The sequence below is a fragment of the Ambystoma mexicanum genome, chromosome 2q (assembly GCF_040938575.1).
Source record: "Ambystoma mexicanum isolate Mex_15411 chromosome 2q, UKY_AmexF1_1, whole genome shotgun sequence".
In the NCBI taxonomy this organism is placed as follows: Eukaryota; Metazoa; Chordata; class Amphibia; order Caudata; family Ambystomatidae; genus Ambystoma; species Ambystoma mexicanum.
Window position 1 is genome coordinate 1,272,791,470 of NC_090924.1, and position 16,679 is coordinate 1,272,808,148.

The following is a 16,679-nucleotide window of genomic DNA, read 5'->3' on the forward strand; positions in this document are numbered from 1 at the left end:
AGTGCCAAAATTGTACCCTGCCCCTGTACTTGTACCGGGGCATAGTATCTTCCCTCCTTCTCCTCAAGGGGGCACAGATAATGTACATTTTTGGACAACTGGTGGGCTAATTTTCTGGTTTTGGACATCGCGAGCGAAGAGATTTGGGCAGGATTCTGTGGAGAGCCTTGGGAATCTGAAAGAAAAAGTTGGCAACTGGAGATCAGAGCCATTGTGGGTTCCCCTGGCTCCAGTTCTGGGCCGCCCCCCCCTTTTTGGAGGCAGTCACCAGGATGGGTTTGAACCAGGGGGTTTTCTTGCTGTTGGTTCTGGGATGAGATGGTGGGCGGCGGTAGCTCAGTCTCCACATCTCCCCAGTCTGGATTTGCATCCCTAGGGACCCATTTTTCTTTGGGAGGAGTTCCCCCCTCTCTGAAGGAGAAGATCCTTTTCCCAGGATCCTCTGAGGATCCCTCTCCCTCAAATTGGAAGATCTGTACCTCCTCCTCAAACTGAGTCTGTTTGGGTCTTTTGTTTCTCCTACCCCCCCTCTGCTCCTTAGGAGGCAGACTTTCAGGGGCAAGAGATTTTGTTTCCGGTTCCTGGGTTTCCAGGGGCTGTTTACAAGTGAGGAAGGAAGCTTCCTCCAAGGCTTTACACCCCCCTTCCCCTTGTGCCTCCTCCCTGGGAACCGGTGAGTTATCGGGGTGCTGCCCCCGTCATTGTTCTGGAGCACCCGGTCCAGAGTTGGGTGCGTTCTGCGCCGGCACGCCCATCTGAGGGTTCTGCTGAGCCCTCAGTATGTGACCCAGATCCCGCGCCATGTTTTGAACCTGGCGCTCTAACTGGGAAACCCGCTCAGGCTGATACGGGGCCCTGTTTTCTCCCCTGGGCTGATCCCGGGAAGGGTAGCTATCCCTCCGCTGGTAATACCCCGGGTTGGGAAGATTTGGGTACCCCTCCACCCTTGGCCTCCCCTCTCCCGGATTAGGTTGTCTGGGCTCAGGGAATTGGGGAAAGAAGGATGGATGATTTTGGGGTTGAAAGTCGGGTGGATATCTGGGGAAAAAGTTCTGCCCAGGGTTTGGTAAATTTCTGCCCTCCTGTGGGAAGTTTGGAGGGAAGTTCCCTGGGTTAGGTGCTTGGCTGGATCCCCCCCCTTGGGCTGGAGGAGTCCACACATAACCCAGGATGGGTCGATTTCCCTTGTAACGGGGACTTACATAATCAGGAGAGCGAGGGACCCCATTTGTGGGGCTGCCTCCTTGGCTCCCTGTCTGTGACTGACCCGAGGACCTCCTGGGCCTAGCATTATTAGGTGCAGGTAGGTTTTTAGGCCCCCCCATCTCCAAATCCAAAACGGGGGTGACCTTTACCTCTGCCACCTTGGCAGCAGCAGGGGTGCTGTTGGCTTTGGGGTTTTTCTGGGCATTACTTTTGCTATCTACCGGTTTCTGCACCTCATAGATCCGGGTAGCCTGTTCAATGACCCAGTCTAAAGATCTTTTCTCGTGAAAATCCCTCACGAGCTGGGTCATTATGTATTTGGGCAAGGCATGAAAAAATGTATTAATGAATTCTCTACTGTCTGTGCGCACCCTTCTGGTGGTCTGCGCAAAAGCACGCTTTAACTCCTGCACAAATTCTTGTGGGGCCTGATCCTCCCCACATTGCAAATTGTAGGCTGCCTTGCGAGCCTCTTGAGGATTTCTGTGAACAGAAAAATGTTTCAAGATGGCCGCCTTATAGGTGGACCATCTTAAATGATTTTGGTCCTCCAGCCATGCAAAGAAACTGGAGTATTCCGGGGAGAAGGTCCACTTTACATATTGAATACAGCTTTGGCTGTCCTTCAAATGGAAAGTCTCCATCATTTGTTCAAACAACTCTAAGTGCTCCCAAACAGAATACTTAGCGTTCTTATGGTAAGGCGTGATGACGCTCCTGATCGCCTTAATCTGCTTTAAGGGGTCCTTAAGCAAGGCCCTTTTTGCCTTATTGGCCTTTTTGGTTCGGGTAACCCTTGTCCATTCGTCCTCGGACTCAGAGGCACTGCTCCCAGAGGTTCCCGTCTGTTCTTCCAGGTTTTCCCGGATTCTGCGAGCCTGGGAATGGCTGGCAGACTGTGGGGACCTGGTCTCCTGTGTCCTGCGCAGTTCAGAGGAGTCTTCAGATTCCTCCTTGCTGCCAGGATTTGATGGGTACCCCCTCCACTGACCTAACTGGGCAGAGGTTTTCAGGATGCCCTTAATGGGCCTACTCTCCTGGGGTTCCCCATTGAACTGTACTGTACTTGGGTGCCCATACCCGGATGCCCACCCCTCCATTCCTGAGTGGTACTGGCCTATGAGCCCCATACTCTTAGCTGGATAGTAATCTGCCATCCCTGTGGCCCTGTGCTCATGTGCGCCAGGGGACATGGGGGTGGTAGAGTCCAGGGACTGGGGGAGATGAAGGCCCCTGATGTTAGGGCTCCTGCGGTTATGGTCAGGAGTCTCTCTTTCCCAGCGGACCTCATCTCTATCCGCCCCTACTCCCTGTTGCAATGCAAGAGCCTGCATTTGTGCTTTCAGTTCCTCAGTCAAGGCCTTACTAGACTCTATCAGTCTCTCCTGCATCGCTACCTGTTGTTGGAGCCTATCATTGTGTTGACAGAGGGCCTCATTTTCCCTCTGTGCTTCCTGGTTGGTCCTGGAGAACTGGGCCAGTCTTTGCTGCAGGAGGTTTACCTCCTGAGCTGTGTCCCTATTGGCCTGCTCCTTTCTTGCCAGAGCCTCTTCCACCCTCCTGGTGTGCTCTAACAAGTTCTGGTTTTCTTTTTGGAGGTCACCCAGCCCCTGGAGGGCCAGGTGATTTTCTTCCATTTTCCTTTTTAAATGGCAGACTTCCTGGCCTATGGTGTCTCTTTCCTGACTGAGAGCCTGCATCTGTGCTGCCAGGTCATCCCTTTGCCTTTGGAAGGCACCAGCTTTCTGGCGCTCCTGATCAAACTCTGCCTGGGTATCCAGGTCTTTCAGAATTAGTTTGTTGCTCTCTGCCTTCACTCTATCTAGGTGGCCTTGCAGGGTGACTACCTGCTAAGCACATACCCTGTTGAAGTCCAGTTGTTGCTCCAGCTTTTTCTGGCTTTGCAGTAGGGAGTCCAAACCTTCTTGGTGTTCCTTCTGCAAGGCCAGAAATCTGGTATCCTGTTCTGACTTTTCCTTTTGCAGCACATCCATATCCTCCTTTATTTTAGTGATGTACTGCCTGGTCTCATTTTCTGACTCCTGGCTCCTGTGCAGCCTTTGCTCAGAAGAGTCCAGATCAGATTGGGCCTTCTCTAACGCCATCTGTCTTTTTGCCAGATCATGGCCTTCAGCACATTTATTCTGTATGGCTCCCATATATAAATATAAATATGCCGCTATCCTAACAATCTTGTCGTGTTCATCTTTGGCCTTAGGAGCCATATATAGTTCACTCAGGGCCACATGTAATGGACCCTGATCTCTCCATAAGTCTGACCCTGTTTCAGTGACCTGTCGCGTGATGGCCTGCAACCAGGCATCCTGGCCCTGCTCAGCCCATTCACCTCTCACAAATAGTTTATGTAAGAAGTGCTCTCTGGCTATTTTCATATCTACCAAGGTCATCATTCTAGAGATTGGTCTCTGTCCTGACTTACAGAAGTTAGTATTTTATTTTTGCAGAACAGAACTTTTCTTGGAGTTTCCCTTTTGAGGAATGCTTCACAGCGTAATGCAGCGTGGTGATCCGACTGGATGTATGTATCCCGTCAGTTGGCACGCTGTATTAATCTGCACAAATGGTAGATCTAACCCAAACGTCCGGCCCGAGCCCCCAATTTGTAAGAGGATTCAATTCAGCACTACAGCCAAGTCAACGCCTAGTCTAGAATACTGAATGAAAACCCTTATTGATATATCTTTATGTCCAGTTCATGCGTTCTGGATGACTACCCCTATATAACACCCCTCTCTTGGAATCCTCCTGACCCCACTGAGCCAAGAAGTAGTTCTGTTTTGCAAATTAAAAGGTTTATTTGAGAAGTAAAGCAATATATATCTATCACACTTTATAATAAATTAATAATTGAATATCACACTTAATCTGATATGATAAAGATTAACAACGGAGAATCTGGCACTAGCACACTTCTTTATAATCACTAAGGAGTTGACATGAAATGGATAAGATAGCACACTGGTAAATAGGGACAGAAGAATAATGTGGAAGAGAATGTTTTATAGGGTTCAAGGAAATGCAAGGTTGAATGAATGAAATGCTGTATAGAAAATACTCAATATGATTTCAACAAAACAATGTAATCACTTTTCTCTGGCAATTCACCTCCCCTTTTATGCAATGCAAGGAAATGGGAGGAAAGCACACAGTTCTCAGAAATGCAATCAATGTAATTCAGTTCAATCCCCCCCAAGCTTAAACTACAGAAGTTTGAAAACACAGGCAAAAGTGCTTTGATATGTGCTGAAAAATATGCTAAATTGCTTTTAATTCCCTGTAGAGGTTCAGGGTGAGTGGTATCTAGTTAATATTAGTCCAGGCTCACTCTTGCAATGATTCAGGAATGATTAGCAGGTTAAACGAATTTCTGGCAAATGGAAGGCAAGCAGCAGCGGATTTTTTTACACGTGAAGAAATTTGCAAATCGCGGTAAAATTCGCGAATGCGCCGAGCGCTATTACAGAGGAACTACAGGTGCTATCACTATCGTTTTGGGGTCCTATGAAAGCCTAGGATCTCAGCTTCCAGATGAAAGTTACTGCAAGTCTCTAGCACAAACGGTTGCGGAGATATGAGCGATTGAATAAAGGTCGTTTCTCAGATTTGAAATTTTAAAGTTCAAAAAGACAAGTGCAGCTTGCAACTAGAAAATGACAAGTGACAGCTTTACAAATGACAGGTGACAGTTAGGAGACAGTTCTACTTAGATTAAATAGATTGAATTATATTATTTTAACTAAGAGATTGGTTCTGCACAGTTTTCTAGGTACTCACACTATATTCTTGAATTAAATGGGCCTCGTCACGGATCTGGTCAGGTTTTCTTCACTCGCCACGGACGGTCTCTCCGCACAGCGGTCTGGTCTCTGGAACTGCTAACATGGGTCTGGGTCAGCTCTGCTCTCTCTCTGGGTACAGCACTGCTTCTGGATTCTGGAGATTGATGGATTTGAAGTCTCTAGTTTGTCTCTCTGGAGGTTTGATGGAGGTAAATATGGATTTTTCCGGCAGAGCTTCCAGCGGCAGATGGAAATGAAAGTCCCTATCTGTCCTGTCTGTCTGCTTTTATGTGTTTAGAATGTGGGTGTGTTCTAGCATCACTGACCCTACCTCTCTCTCAGCTTCTAATTGGTCAAACTTCCATTTCTCACTTGATTGGGGAAGGAACTGTGAGTCAGAGCGATGTCATTTTATGGCTTGCAGAGAGGACACTCCCCAGTCAAATTACGCACTAATCTAGATTTGATAACAAAAGACATATTTGCACAGGTAAACATTGGTTTAAAATTACATGCACACATCACATATCACAGGAGATATACCCTGTCCAAACTTTGCTCTTCCTGGGGGCTTGCATTCAGAAATGGCACATATTTCACTTTTTAACTGATTTTGCCATTTCTGACATTGACCCCACTTTACATACATGTGCGCAGGGAGTAGGGACATTAATTGATGAAGTTTCAGATTTTTAACATGCATACATTTAGAGTAATATCCACTTTTCCGCTAAAACCCCCCTGAACATACCACCGGTTCTAAAAACCTCTTAAACTGTGGGCAGAAAAATCACAAGAATTATGGTATCATTTATAAAATTTTCACATGTCCGCTCTATGAATGATCCATCTTTTTAAAGTTATGTTCTGGCTCCAAAGGGGTGTGGTTTACCCTCAGCACAAGGTTGAATTTCTGGTTTTTCCAGTTCTGCCAAGCCAGCTTGCTCTCACAGGCAGTGCTCCTCCCCTTTCCTTCAGGAGGAAGCCACTTTTTACGACCATTTACGACTCCTGCCATAAACCATCTGCCTGGGTGAAGGGGGTTACATTGTTCAGAGCTCCTGTATTCTGTAGGGGGCTCCCCTTAATTCAATTATCAGAGAGATGGTATATCCTTAGTGTGGCCAGCAAAAGGCAGATAGGCCTGGGAACACAGTTGTGACTCAAGTTTCACTCCTGATGGGGGTAGCTGTCAAGCAAAATCAAGTTCCTTAAGCCAGACTTTCAGCTAACTGTCATGTTTTTTTTTTGTTGCTTTTTAAATTAACTTGCAATTTTACACATGCAGCTAGAATGCTGATTCTAAGTGCAAAACTATGACATTTCAACAGTTACAAAGGCACGTCACACCAAACATAGGTCACTCATTTAATCTAAACATTTCCGATTTTAGTGTCTTTAAATCCAGTGCAACTTAAACTGCTGACTCCATAGCAGTTTTGTTATAAGCATTGTTTTGGGCTCTTCATTTCCCAGATTTTGTAGGCACACAACACTCCATTCTACCAAATGTCTGCTGGTGTCCAGTGAGTTTTTAGATGTGTTGCAATGTTTAAAATAGACATTTTGAGCCTGCCTTCAGAGAAACACAGGGTGGTTTTAAAGCGCTTTGAAGCTAACCGGCGCTACTGTTTTTCCTTTGGCAACCCATTTCCCTCATGGCAACCCGGCCTATCATTCTCGCACTGGTGGGTGGCAAGTGAGGCAACCATTTTGGTGTGCGCACAAACTGCGCAGCTTTCCTGGATTTCGGCGCACATGTGGGTTTTCCGCCATCTTGAATTTTCTAAGCCCACAGCACCAAATGTTGTAGCATGATAGCTTAAACGTGGGTCAGGACACCCAACACCGCCCCCCTTCCGTCCGCCCCCTGTTAACCAGGAGCGTGCGGGAGGCAGGGGAGGTGCCAATTTGCCCAGGGCGCTGCTGCCCTTAAGGCCGGCCCTGTGAATAGGCATATGAGGGACTTGGTGTCAGGGTCGGACTGGGACAAGAAATAGGCCCGGACACCCAAGAAAAAGTGGCCCGACCCTTGTCCTCTGATGACATCACCGGAAGTGATTTCATTTGACTCACCTGAAAGGGCTCTTTCAAGGGCTCCCCAGAGCTCAGTTAGTGGGAGAAGGAGTGGCAGGCAGGCTTTTACTGTTGAATGCACCCGCGGCGTCGGGCACATTTAAATTGCGCCCCTCCGCCACCGGCGCCTTTAATGACAAAAGGCGCTATTAGCCCCCCACCACGCCAGCTCGGGGGTGTCTTTCAAAGGCTCCCCCGAGCTGGTGTGGTGGCAGAAGGCGTGGCAGGCGCCTCATTGTTATTGAATGCACCCACGGCGGTGGGCTCATTTAAAGACAATGGGCTGCTGACGCGTCCTATTAATATTACCTCCTCACCGGAGCGAGGAGAGAAAAAAAAAGTGGCCCATCCTGTTAACCAGGGGCGCGCGGGGGGGCTGGCGGGGTGCCAATTCACCCAGGGCGCTGCTGCCCTTAAGGCCGGCCCTGTGAATAGGTATATGAGGGACTTGGTGGCAAGGTCGGACTGGGACAAGAAATAGGCCCGGACACCCAAGCAAAAGTGGCCCAGCCCTCGCCTCACGACCCTTGACCTCTGATGACATCACCGGAAGTGATGTCATTTGACCCCACCTGAAAGGGCTCTTTCAAGGGTTCCCCGAGCTGGGGTAGTGGGAGCAGGCGTGGCAGGCGGGCTTTTGCTGTTCAATGCCCCGCGGAGGCGGGCACATTCAAATTGCGCTCCTCCGCCGCGGTCCCCTTTGATGACAAAATACGCTATTAGTCCCACACCACGCCAGCTCGGGGGAGTCTTTCAAAGGCTCCCCTGAGCTGGCGTGGTGGCAGAAGGCATGGCAGGCGCTTCATTGTCATTGAATGCACCCGCGCGGCCAGCTCATTTAAAGACAATGGGCTGCTGACGCGCCCTATTCATATCATTACCTCCTCACCGGAGCAAGGAGGGTAAAAAAATAAAGTGGCCCATTCTGGCCCCGCCCCCCTTATGCCACACCTCCTGTTAACCAGTGGCACGCAGGGGCAGAGGGGGGGCCAATTCGGTCAGGGTGGTGCTGCCCTTAAGGCCGGCCCTGTGAAAAGGCATATGAGGAACTTGGTGGCAGGGTCGGACTGGGACAAGAAATAGGCCCGGACACCCAAGAAAAAGTGTCCCACCCCTCGCCTCATGACCCTTGACCTCTGATAACATCACCAGAAGTGATGTAATTTGACCCCACCTGAAAGTGACATCCCGGGAAGGGATGAAACACAACCTTTCACCCCTTGACAAAACAGGAAGTAGCATCAAATAGCATTGTTCCTAAGTACATTACGAACAATATGGTTATGATTTCACTAATGTGATATACATCTCATACAAGAACGGATCACCAAATGTATCATTAATATCTGTGTGTATAGATCCATATTGTCAAATTACTGTGAATGCAAGCAGACATCCAAGGCCAAATGATAATATTTTATTGTATAGCACTTACATTTAAGCTCTTTTTTATAGAACAAATATGCATACAATATCACCCAACATGTGTTGGTACTCATTTATCGACCTCAGAAGGATGAAAGACTAAGATGGCCTTGCTGGGATTGAAACCTGCTATCTGCAGATCACACACACATCGCAGCAGCGAGCGCGCAACCCACTGAGCTATCATATCGTCTATAGTAAAATGAGCAATTATTCTGTAGTGGATACCATTAAACTGGTAATGAGATTTAACAACAGACCAGTTAAATTAATCTGCAGGTCTAGTGCAAAGTTGCCACATGTCAAGCCTGCGTGCATCTACTTTTAGGCTTCAGAGGTTGGCAAAATAGGGAAGCAAGGCGTACTCACAGGACATCCCACATTCTGAGCACTCGTTATCTCATACTGTATGAGGTAACGAGTGCTCAGGGTATGCAACCAAACATCCTGAACAGCATGCCAGAGAGATGGGAAAGATAGAAACATACAACAAAGTATTCTTTGTGGCACAATGAAGTCAATGGCCACTGATAAGCTATCGTCAAATATTTCTACACTGTACAGAAGCTTTTAGGCACAAGGATTTCGTCAAGTGACCGAGGACACCGAGATGGAATGCACACATCATGCATGCAAATCAATCATCAAAGCAAGATAACATCTGTTACCTTGCTTTGATGAATGATGCCATACAGGTGCTTTTATTTATTCAATTATTATTATTTTTTTTCAAAATCTTTTTTTTGTTCTTCAAAACGGCTCAGGCATAGACAGAAACCGGCCCCCAGGGACTACACATGAACACATGATTTCAGTCTGGCCACGGGCCGATTGGCAGATGGGCCAATCTGACCCTGCTTGGTGGGTGATTCAGCTGCTTGCCAAAAGCGGGTCAGTTGAGAGCTATGCATTGTGGAAGTTCAGAATAGTTTGAAGAGAATGAAAACTCTACAGCAAGGTAATATGCAGCATTTGACTATAAGCAGTGGTGTACCAAGCCGGTGGGAAAGGGGGGTAGCCTGCCCCCCCCCACAGGGTCTTTTGAGAGCCTGACTGGGACCTTTGTCAGTGGTACCCCTCTCCCGTTCGAGACCACAATGTGGGTCCCCAACGTGAAAGCACACGCATTGCCCTGGCAACAGGACACCTTACCCTTTCCGAACGGGAGAGGTGTCCCGCTACCAGGACAATGCCCCAAGGAGCACCGGGCAGTAGACAAGCTCTTACGTTGCTCTGTGTCAACAGAACATTTCAATTTGAGCCATTAGGCACTGATGAGGTCTATTAGCAGGGACTTTTGTCACTTTAGAAATGTGTACAGGAGGGAGTGATCAGCAGTGAGAAGGGTGCATAATGCAGCAGGCTTTATGAAATAATTACTATGGCTTTACCCAAGGGAGATTTGTTAGGCTCACATTAATCTGCATGATGCTATTGTGACTTTGCATGCAGGATGGGGAGAACAAAACTAAAGCCATCCTGTTATTGCTCAACATATATCTATGATGATGTATATAGGGTCAAGTTAATTAATAAAGGATAGTTTATTATGTGATGTGCTTTGCTTCGAAGGCATTGCTATGAATATAGTATTATTTAAGCACATGAAATGAAAAGGGTAGGCTTATTAAATATCTATACCAACTAAACCTGTGAAGATGTGCTCAGTTGTTTAAATTGTCCGCATCCCGGTTTCACCATTTATCCAAAGGGCCTCATTCCGAGTAGGGCGGTAAGGGTTAACGGTCACCGGTAATGAGACCGGTGCCGTTAAACCCTTACCGCCCTACTACGAGTTCCCTTTACGGGTCCTTCCTTAATGCCCGCTTTTAGCAGGCGTTAAGGATGGGACCCGCAAAGGGACTCCGGGGTCAATAACGGTACCGTAATTTACGATACCGTTATTGCCACCTTCCCATTGAGCCCTATGGGGGCTCAAATAGGAATGAGGAATGGCCCTGGTGAATGGGGAATTACCGGTCCCTCCGACCTCGGACTGGACCGGTAATTACTCCATTCACCAGGCCGGAGTTTGGACGAGTTCGGAGGCAGCCATGCCGCAAATAGCAGCGTGGTTACCTCTGAACTCGGAATGAGGCCCAAAGTGTGTGATCCAGGGCAGATCATTTAATCACACTGGACCTCATTACAACTTTTGCGGAATGGGTTTAACGGCGCCGGTAATGGTGCCGGCACAGTTAAACACACTCCGCACTATTACGAGGTTCCCATCGCGGGACCCGGATTGGACGCCTGGTAAAACCAGGCATGCTTTTCGAGTCCCGCGAGGGGAAGAAGGAGGTAACAACGGGCCTGTTGTAATCTGCCCGTTGTTACCTCCATCCCCATTCCCATTGAGCCCTATGGGGGCTCAAATGGGAATGGGGAGTGGTCCTGCAAGGAGGAATTACTGGGTCCTCCAATGTTGGAATGACCCAGTTATTCCTCATTGCAGGTACCCGGTAAATGGGCCCGGTTTGGTGGCAGCCATGGAGCTAATAGCTCCCAGGGGTGGGCAGTTTGTGGGTGCTAATGAGACCATATTGTTGGGTGTCCTGACCCACGTTTAAGCTACCCTGCTACAACATTTGGTGCTGTGGGCTTAGGAAATTCAAGATGGCGGAAAACCCACATGTGCGCCGAAATCCAGGAAAGCTGCGCAGTTTGTGCGCCCACCAAAATGGTTGCCTCACTTGCCACCCACCAGTGCGAGAATGAAAGGCCGGGTTGCCATGAGGGAAATGGGTTGCCAAAGGAAAAACAGTAGCGCCGGTTAGCTTCAAAGCGCTTTAAAACCACCATTGGACTACCCGCACAGTAGTCTGAAACCATTGGGAATGGCAATGCTGATTGCCAAATGCAACCTAGAATTGTGGGGAATTCATTTCTTAAATCCCAAAAATGGGTGCAGTACCAGTACTCACCACTATCCAAAAGCCGGCGTTTTAAAACCACTCTGTGTGTTTTTCTGAAGGCAAGCAAAATGCCTATTTCAAACCTTGCAACATGTGCAAAATATTCACTGAACACCAGCAGACATTTGGCAGAATGGAGTTTTGTGTGCCTACAAAATCTGGGAAATGAAGAGCCCAAAAACAATGCTTATAACAAAAATGCTATGGAGTCAGCAGCTTAAGCCTAACTACAACTGGATTTAAAACCACCAAAATCGAAAATGTTAAATTAAATGAGTGACCTATGTTTGGTGTCACATGCCTTTGTAACTGTTGAAATGTCATAGTTTTGCGCTTAGAATCAGCATTCTAGCTGCATGTGTAAAATTACAAGTTATTTTAAAAGCAACAAAAAGTTAGCTGAAGGTCTGGCTTAAGGAACTTGATTTTGCCTAGCAACTACCCATCAGCAGTGAAACTTGAGTCACCACTGTGTTCCCAGGCCAACCTTCCTTTTGCTGCCCAGGCTAAGGATATGCCATCTATCTGATAATTGAATTATCTGTGCTCTGCAAGAGGGTGAACAAAGCCCTCTTCACTCAGGCAAAGGTTTTTATTACCGCAGTCGTAAATTGTAGCTTCCTCTTGGCAGGAGCTGGGAGGAGCACTGCCTGTGAGAGCAAGCTGGCTTGGCAGAACTGGAAAGAACCAGAAATTCAACCTTGTGCTGAGGGTAAACCACCCCCCTTTGGAGCCAGAACATAACTTTAAAAAGATGAATAACTCATAGAGCGGACATGTGAAAATTTTATAAATGATACCATAATTCTTGTGATTTTTCTGCCCACAGTTTAAGACGTGGTAGGAACCGGTGGTATGTTCAGGGGGGTTTTAGCGGAAAAGTGGATATTACTCTAAATGTGTGCATGTTAAAAATCTGAAACTTCATCAGTTAATGTCCCTACCCCCTGCACACATGTATGTAAAGTTGGGTCCATGTCGGAAATTGAAAAAGCAGTTAAAAAGTGAAATATGTGCCAGTTCTGAATGCAAGCTCCCAGGAAGAGCAGAGTTTGAACAGGGGATACCTCCTGTAATGCATGATGGGTGCATATGATTTTAAAACAATATGTACCTCTGCAAATATGTATTTGTTTCAAATCTAGATTTGTGTGTAAGTTGACGGGAGGAGTGGACTTTCTGCAGGCTGTAAAATGACATCAATCTGACTCACAGTTCAGTTTGCCAATCAAGCGGAGGAATGGAAGTTTGACCAATTAGAAGCTGAGAGAGAGGTAGGGTCAGTGATGCTAGAACACACCCACATTCTAAACACATAAAAGCAGACAGACAGGACAGATAGGGACTTTCCAAATCCATTTGCAGCGGGACGCTCTGCCGGAAAAATCCATACTTACCTCCATCAACCTCCAGAAAGCCAAACTAGAGACTTCAATCTATCCAGAACTAAGAGACCAGACCAGAGGGAGAAAGCAGTGCTGTGCCCAGAGAGTGACCAGAGCCCAGTCTAAAACCCTGACCAGATCCATGGCGAGGCCCATTTCACCCAAGAATATAGTGTGAGTACCTAGAAAACTGTGCAGAACCAATCTCCTAGTTAAAATCATATAATTCAATCTATTTAACCTAAGTAGAACTGCCTCCTAACTGTCACCTGTCATTTTAGCTGCAAAAGCTGCACGTGTCTTTTTGAACTTTAAAATTTCGAATCTGAAAAACGACCTTTATTCAATCGTTCATATCTCCGCAACCGTTTGGGCTAGAGACTTGCAATAACTTTCATTTGGAAGCTGAGATCCCAGGCTTTTCTAGGACCCCAAAACGGTAGAGATAGTCCTTGCGGTTCCTTTGTAATAGCGCTCGGCGCATCCGCGAATTTTACCGCGATTTGCAATTTCTTCACATGTAAAAACTGCTGCTGTTTGCTTTCCATTGGCCAGAAATTCGTTTAACCTGCTAACTATCCCTGCATCATTGCTAGTGTGAGCCTGGACTAATATTAACTAGATACCACTCACCCTGAACCTCTATAAGGGAATTAAAAGCAAATTTAGCATATTTCTCATTCATTGCCAGCACATATCCAAGCATTGCCTGTGTTTTCAAAACTCCTATCTGTTTTCTGTTGTCTAAGCTTGCTGGATTGAACTGAATTACAGTTGATTGCATTTCTGAGAACTGTGTGTTTTCCTTCCATTTCCTTGCATTGCATAAAGAGGGGGGGAGGGAATAGCCCGAGAAAAGTGATTACATTGTCTGGGTGAAATCATATTGCGTATTTTCTGTACTGCTTTCATTGAATATTGCATCCACCTGAGCTTACATAAAGCATCCTCTACCACATTATACTTTTGTTCCTATTTACCAGTGTGCTACCTTATCCATTTCAGGTCAACTCATTAGTGATTATAGAAGTGTGCTAGTGCCAGATTCTCCGTTGTTGATCTTTATCATATCAGATTAAGTGTGCTATTCAATTATTAATTTATTATAAAGTGTGATATATATATTTTAATTTATCAAATAAACCTTTTAAACTTGCAAAACAGAACTACTTCTTGGCTCAGTGGGGTCAGGGGGATTCCAAGAGAGGGGTGTTATATAAGGGTAGTCATCCAGAACGCATGAACTGGACCTAAAGATATATCAATAAGGGTTTTCATTCAGTATTCCAGACTAGGCGTTGACTTAGCTGTAGTGTTGAATTGAATCCTCTTACAAAGTGGGGGCTCGAGCCGAGACGTTGGGTTAGATTTACCAGTTGTGCAGCTTAATACAGTGTGCTAACTGACGGGATACATACACCCGGTCGGATCACCACGCTGCATTACGCTGTGAAGCATTCCTCAAAAGGGACACTCCAAGAAAAGTTCTGTTCTGCAAAAATAAAATACTAACTTCTGTAAGTCAGGACAGAGACCAATCTCTAGAATGACGACCTTAGTAGACATGAAAATAGCCAGAGAGCACCTCTTGCATAAGCTATTTGTGAGAGGTGAATGGACCGAACAGGGCCAGGATGTGTGGTTGCAGGCCATCACACAACAGGTCACTGAAACAGAGTCAGATATATATAGAGATCAGGGTCCATTACATGTGGCCCTGAGTGAACTATATATGGCTCCTAAAGCCAAAGAGGAACACAATAAGATTGCCAGGATAGCAGCATACCTGTACCTATATATGGGAGACATGCAGGATAGATGTGCTGAAAGCCAAAATCTGGCAAATAGGCAACAGATGGTGTTAGAGAAGGTCCAATCTGACCTGGTCTCTTCCGAGCAGAGGCTGCAGAGGAGCCAGGAGTCAGAAAAGGACAGCAGACAGTACATCACTAAAATAAAGGAGGATATGGATGTGCTGCAAAAGGAAAAGTCAGAACAGGATACCAGATTTCTGGCCTTGCAGAAGGAACACCAAGAAGGTTTGGACTCCCTACTGCAAAGCCAGAAAAAGCTGGAGCAACAGCTAGACTTCAATAGGGCATGTGCTGAGCAGGTAGTCACCCTGCAAGGCCACCTAGATAGAGTGAAAGAGGAGAGCAATAAACTGATCCTGAAAGACCTGGATACCCAGGCAGAGTTTGATCAGGAGCGCCAGAAAGCTGGTGCCTTCCAAAGGCAAAGGGACGACCTGGCGGCACAAATGCAGGCTCTTAGTCAGGAAAGAGACGCCTTAGGCCAGGAAGTCTGCCATTTAAAAAGGAAAATGGAAGAAAATCACCTGGCCCACCAGGGACTGGGTGACCTCCAAAAAGAAAACCAGAACTTGCTAGAGCACACCAGGAGGGTGGAGGATGCTCTAGCAAGAAAGGAGCAGGCCAATAGGGACACAGCTCAGGAGGTAAACCTCCTGCAGCAAAGACTGGCCCAGTTCTCCAGGACCAACCAGGAAGCACAGAGGGAGAATGAGGCCCTCTGTCAACACAATGATAGGCTCCAGCAACAGGTAGCGATGCAGGAGAAACTGATAGAGTCGAGTAAGGCCTTAACAGAGGAACTGAAGGCACAAATGCAGGCTCTTGCATTGCAACAGGGAGCAGGGGCGGATAGAGATGAGGTTCGCTGGGAAATGGAAACTCCGGAGCATACCCTCAGGAGCCCTAGTACCAGAGGCCCTCATACCTCTCAGTCCCTGGACTCTGCCACCCCCATGTTCCCTGGCGCACATGAGCACAGGGCCACAGGGATGGCAGATTACTATCCAGCTAAGAGTATGGGGCTCATAGGCCAGAACCACTCAGGAATGGAGGGGTGGGCATCCGGGTATGGGCACCCAAGTACAATACAGTTCAGTGGGGAACCCCAGGAGAGTAGGCCCATTAAGGGCATCCTGAAAACCTCTGCCCAGTTAGGTCAGTGGAGGGGGTACCCATCAAATCCTGACAGCAAGGAGGAATCTGAAGACACCTCTGAACTGCGCAGGACACAGGAGACCAGGTCCCCACATTCTGCCAGCCATTCCCAGGCTCGCAGAATCCGGGAAAACCTGGAAGAACAGACGGGAACCTCTGGGAGCAGTGCCTCTGAGTCCGACGAAGAATGGACAAGGGTTACCCGAACCAAAAAGGCCAATAAGGCAAAAAGGGCCTTGCTCAAGGACCCCTTAAAGCAGATTAAGGCGATCAGGAGCGTCATCACGCCTTACCATAAGAACGCTAAGTATTCTGTTTGGGAGCACTTAGAGTTGTTTGAACAAATGATGGAGACTTTCCATTTGAAGGACAGCCAAAGCTGCATTCAATATGTAAAGTGGACCTTCTCCCCGGAATACTCCAGTTTCTTTGCGGGGCTGGAGGACCAAAATCATTTAAGATGGTCCACCTATAAGGCGGCCATCCTGAAACATTTTTCTGTTCACAGAAATCCTCAAGAGGCTCGCAAGGCAGCCTACAATTTGCAATGTGGGGAGGATCAGGCCCCACAAGAATTTGTGCAGGAGTTAAAGCGGGCTTTTGCACAGACCACAAGAAGGGTGCGCACGGATAGCCGTGAATTTATAAACACGTTTTTCCATGCCTTGCCCAAATATATCATGACCCAGCTCGTGAGGGATTTTCACGAGAAAAGATCTTTAGACTGGGTCATTGAACAGGCTACCCGCATCTATGAGGTGCAGAAGCCCATAGAAAATAAAAGCAATGCCCAGAAAAACCCCAAAGCCACCAGCACCCCTGCTGCTGCCAAGGTGGCAGAGGTAAAGGTCACCCCCGTTTTGGATTTGGAGATGGGGGGGCCTAAAAACCTACCTGCACCTA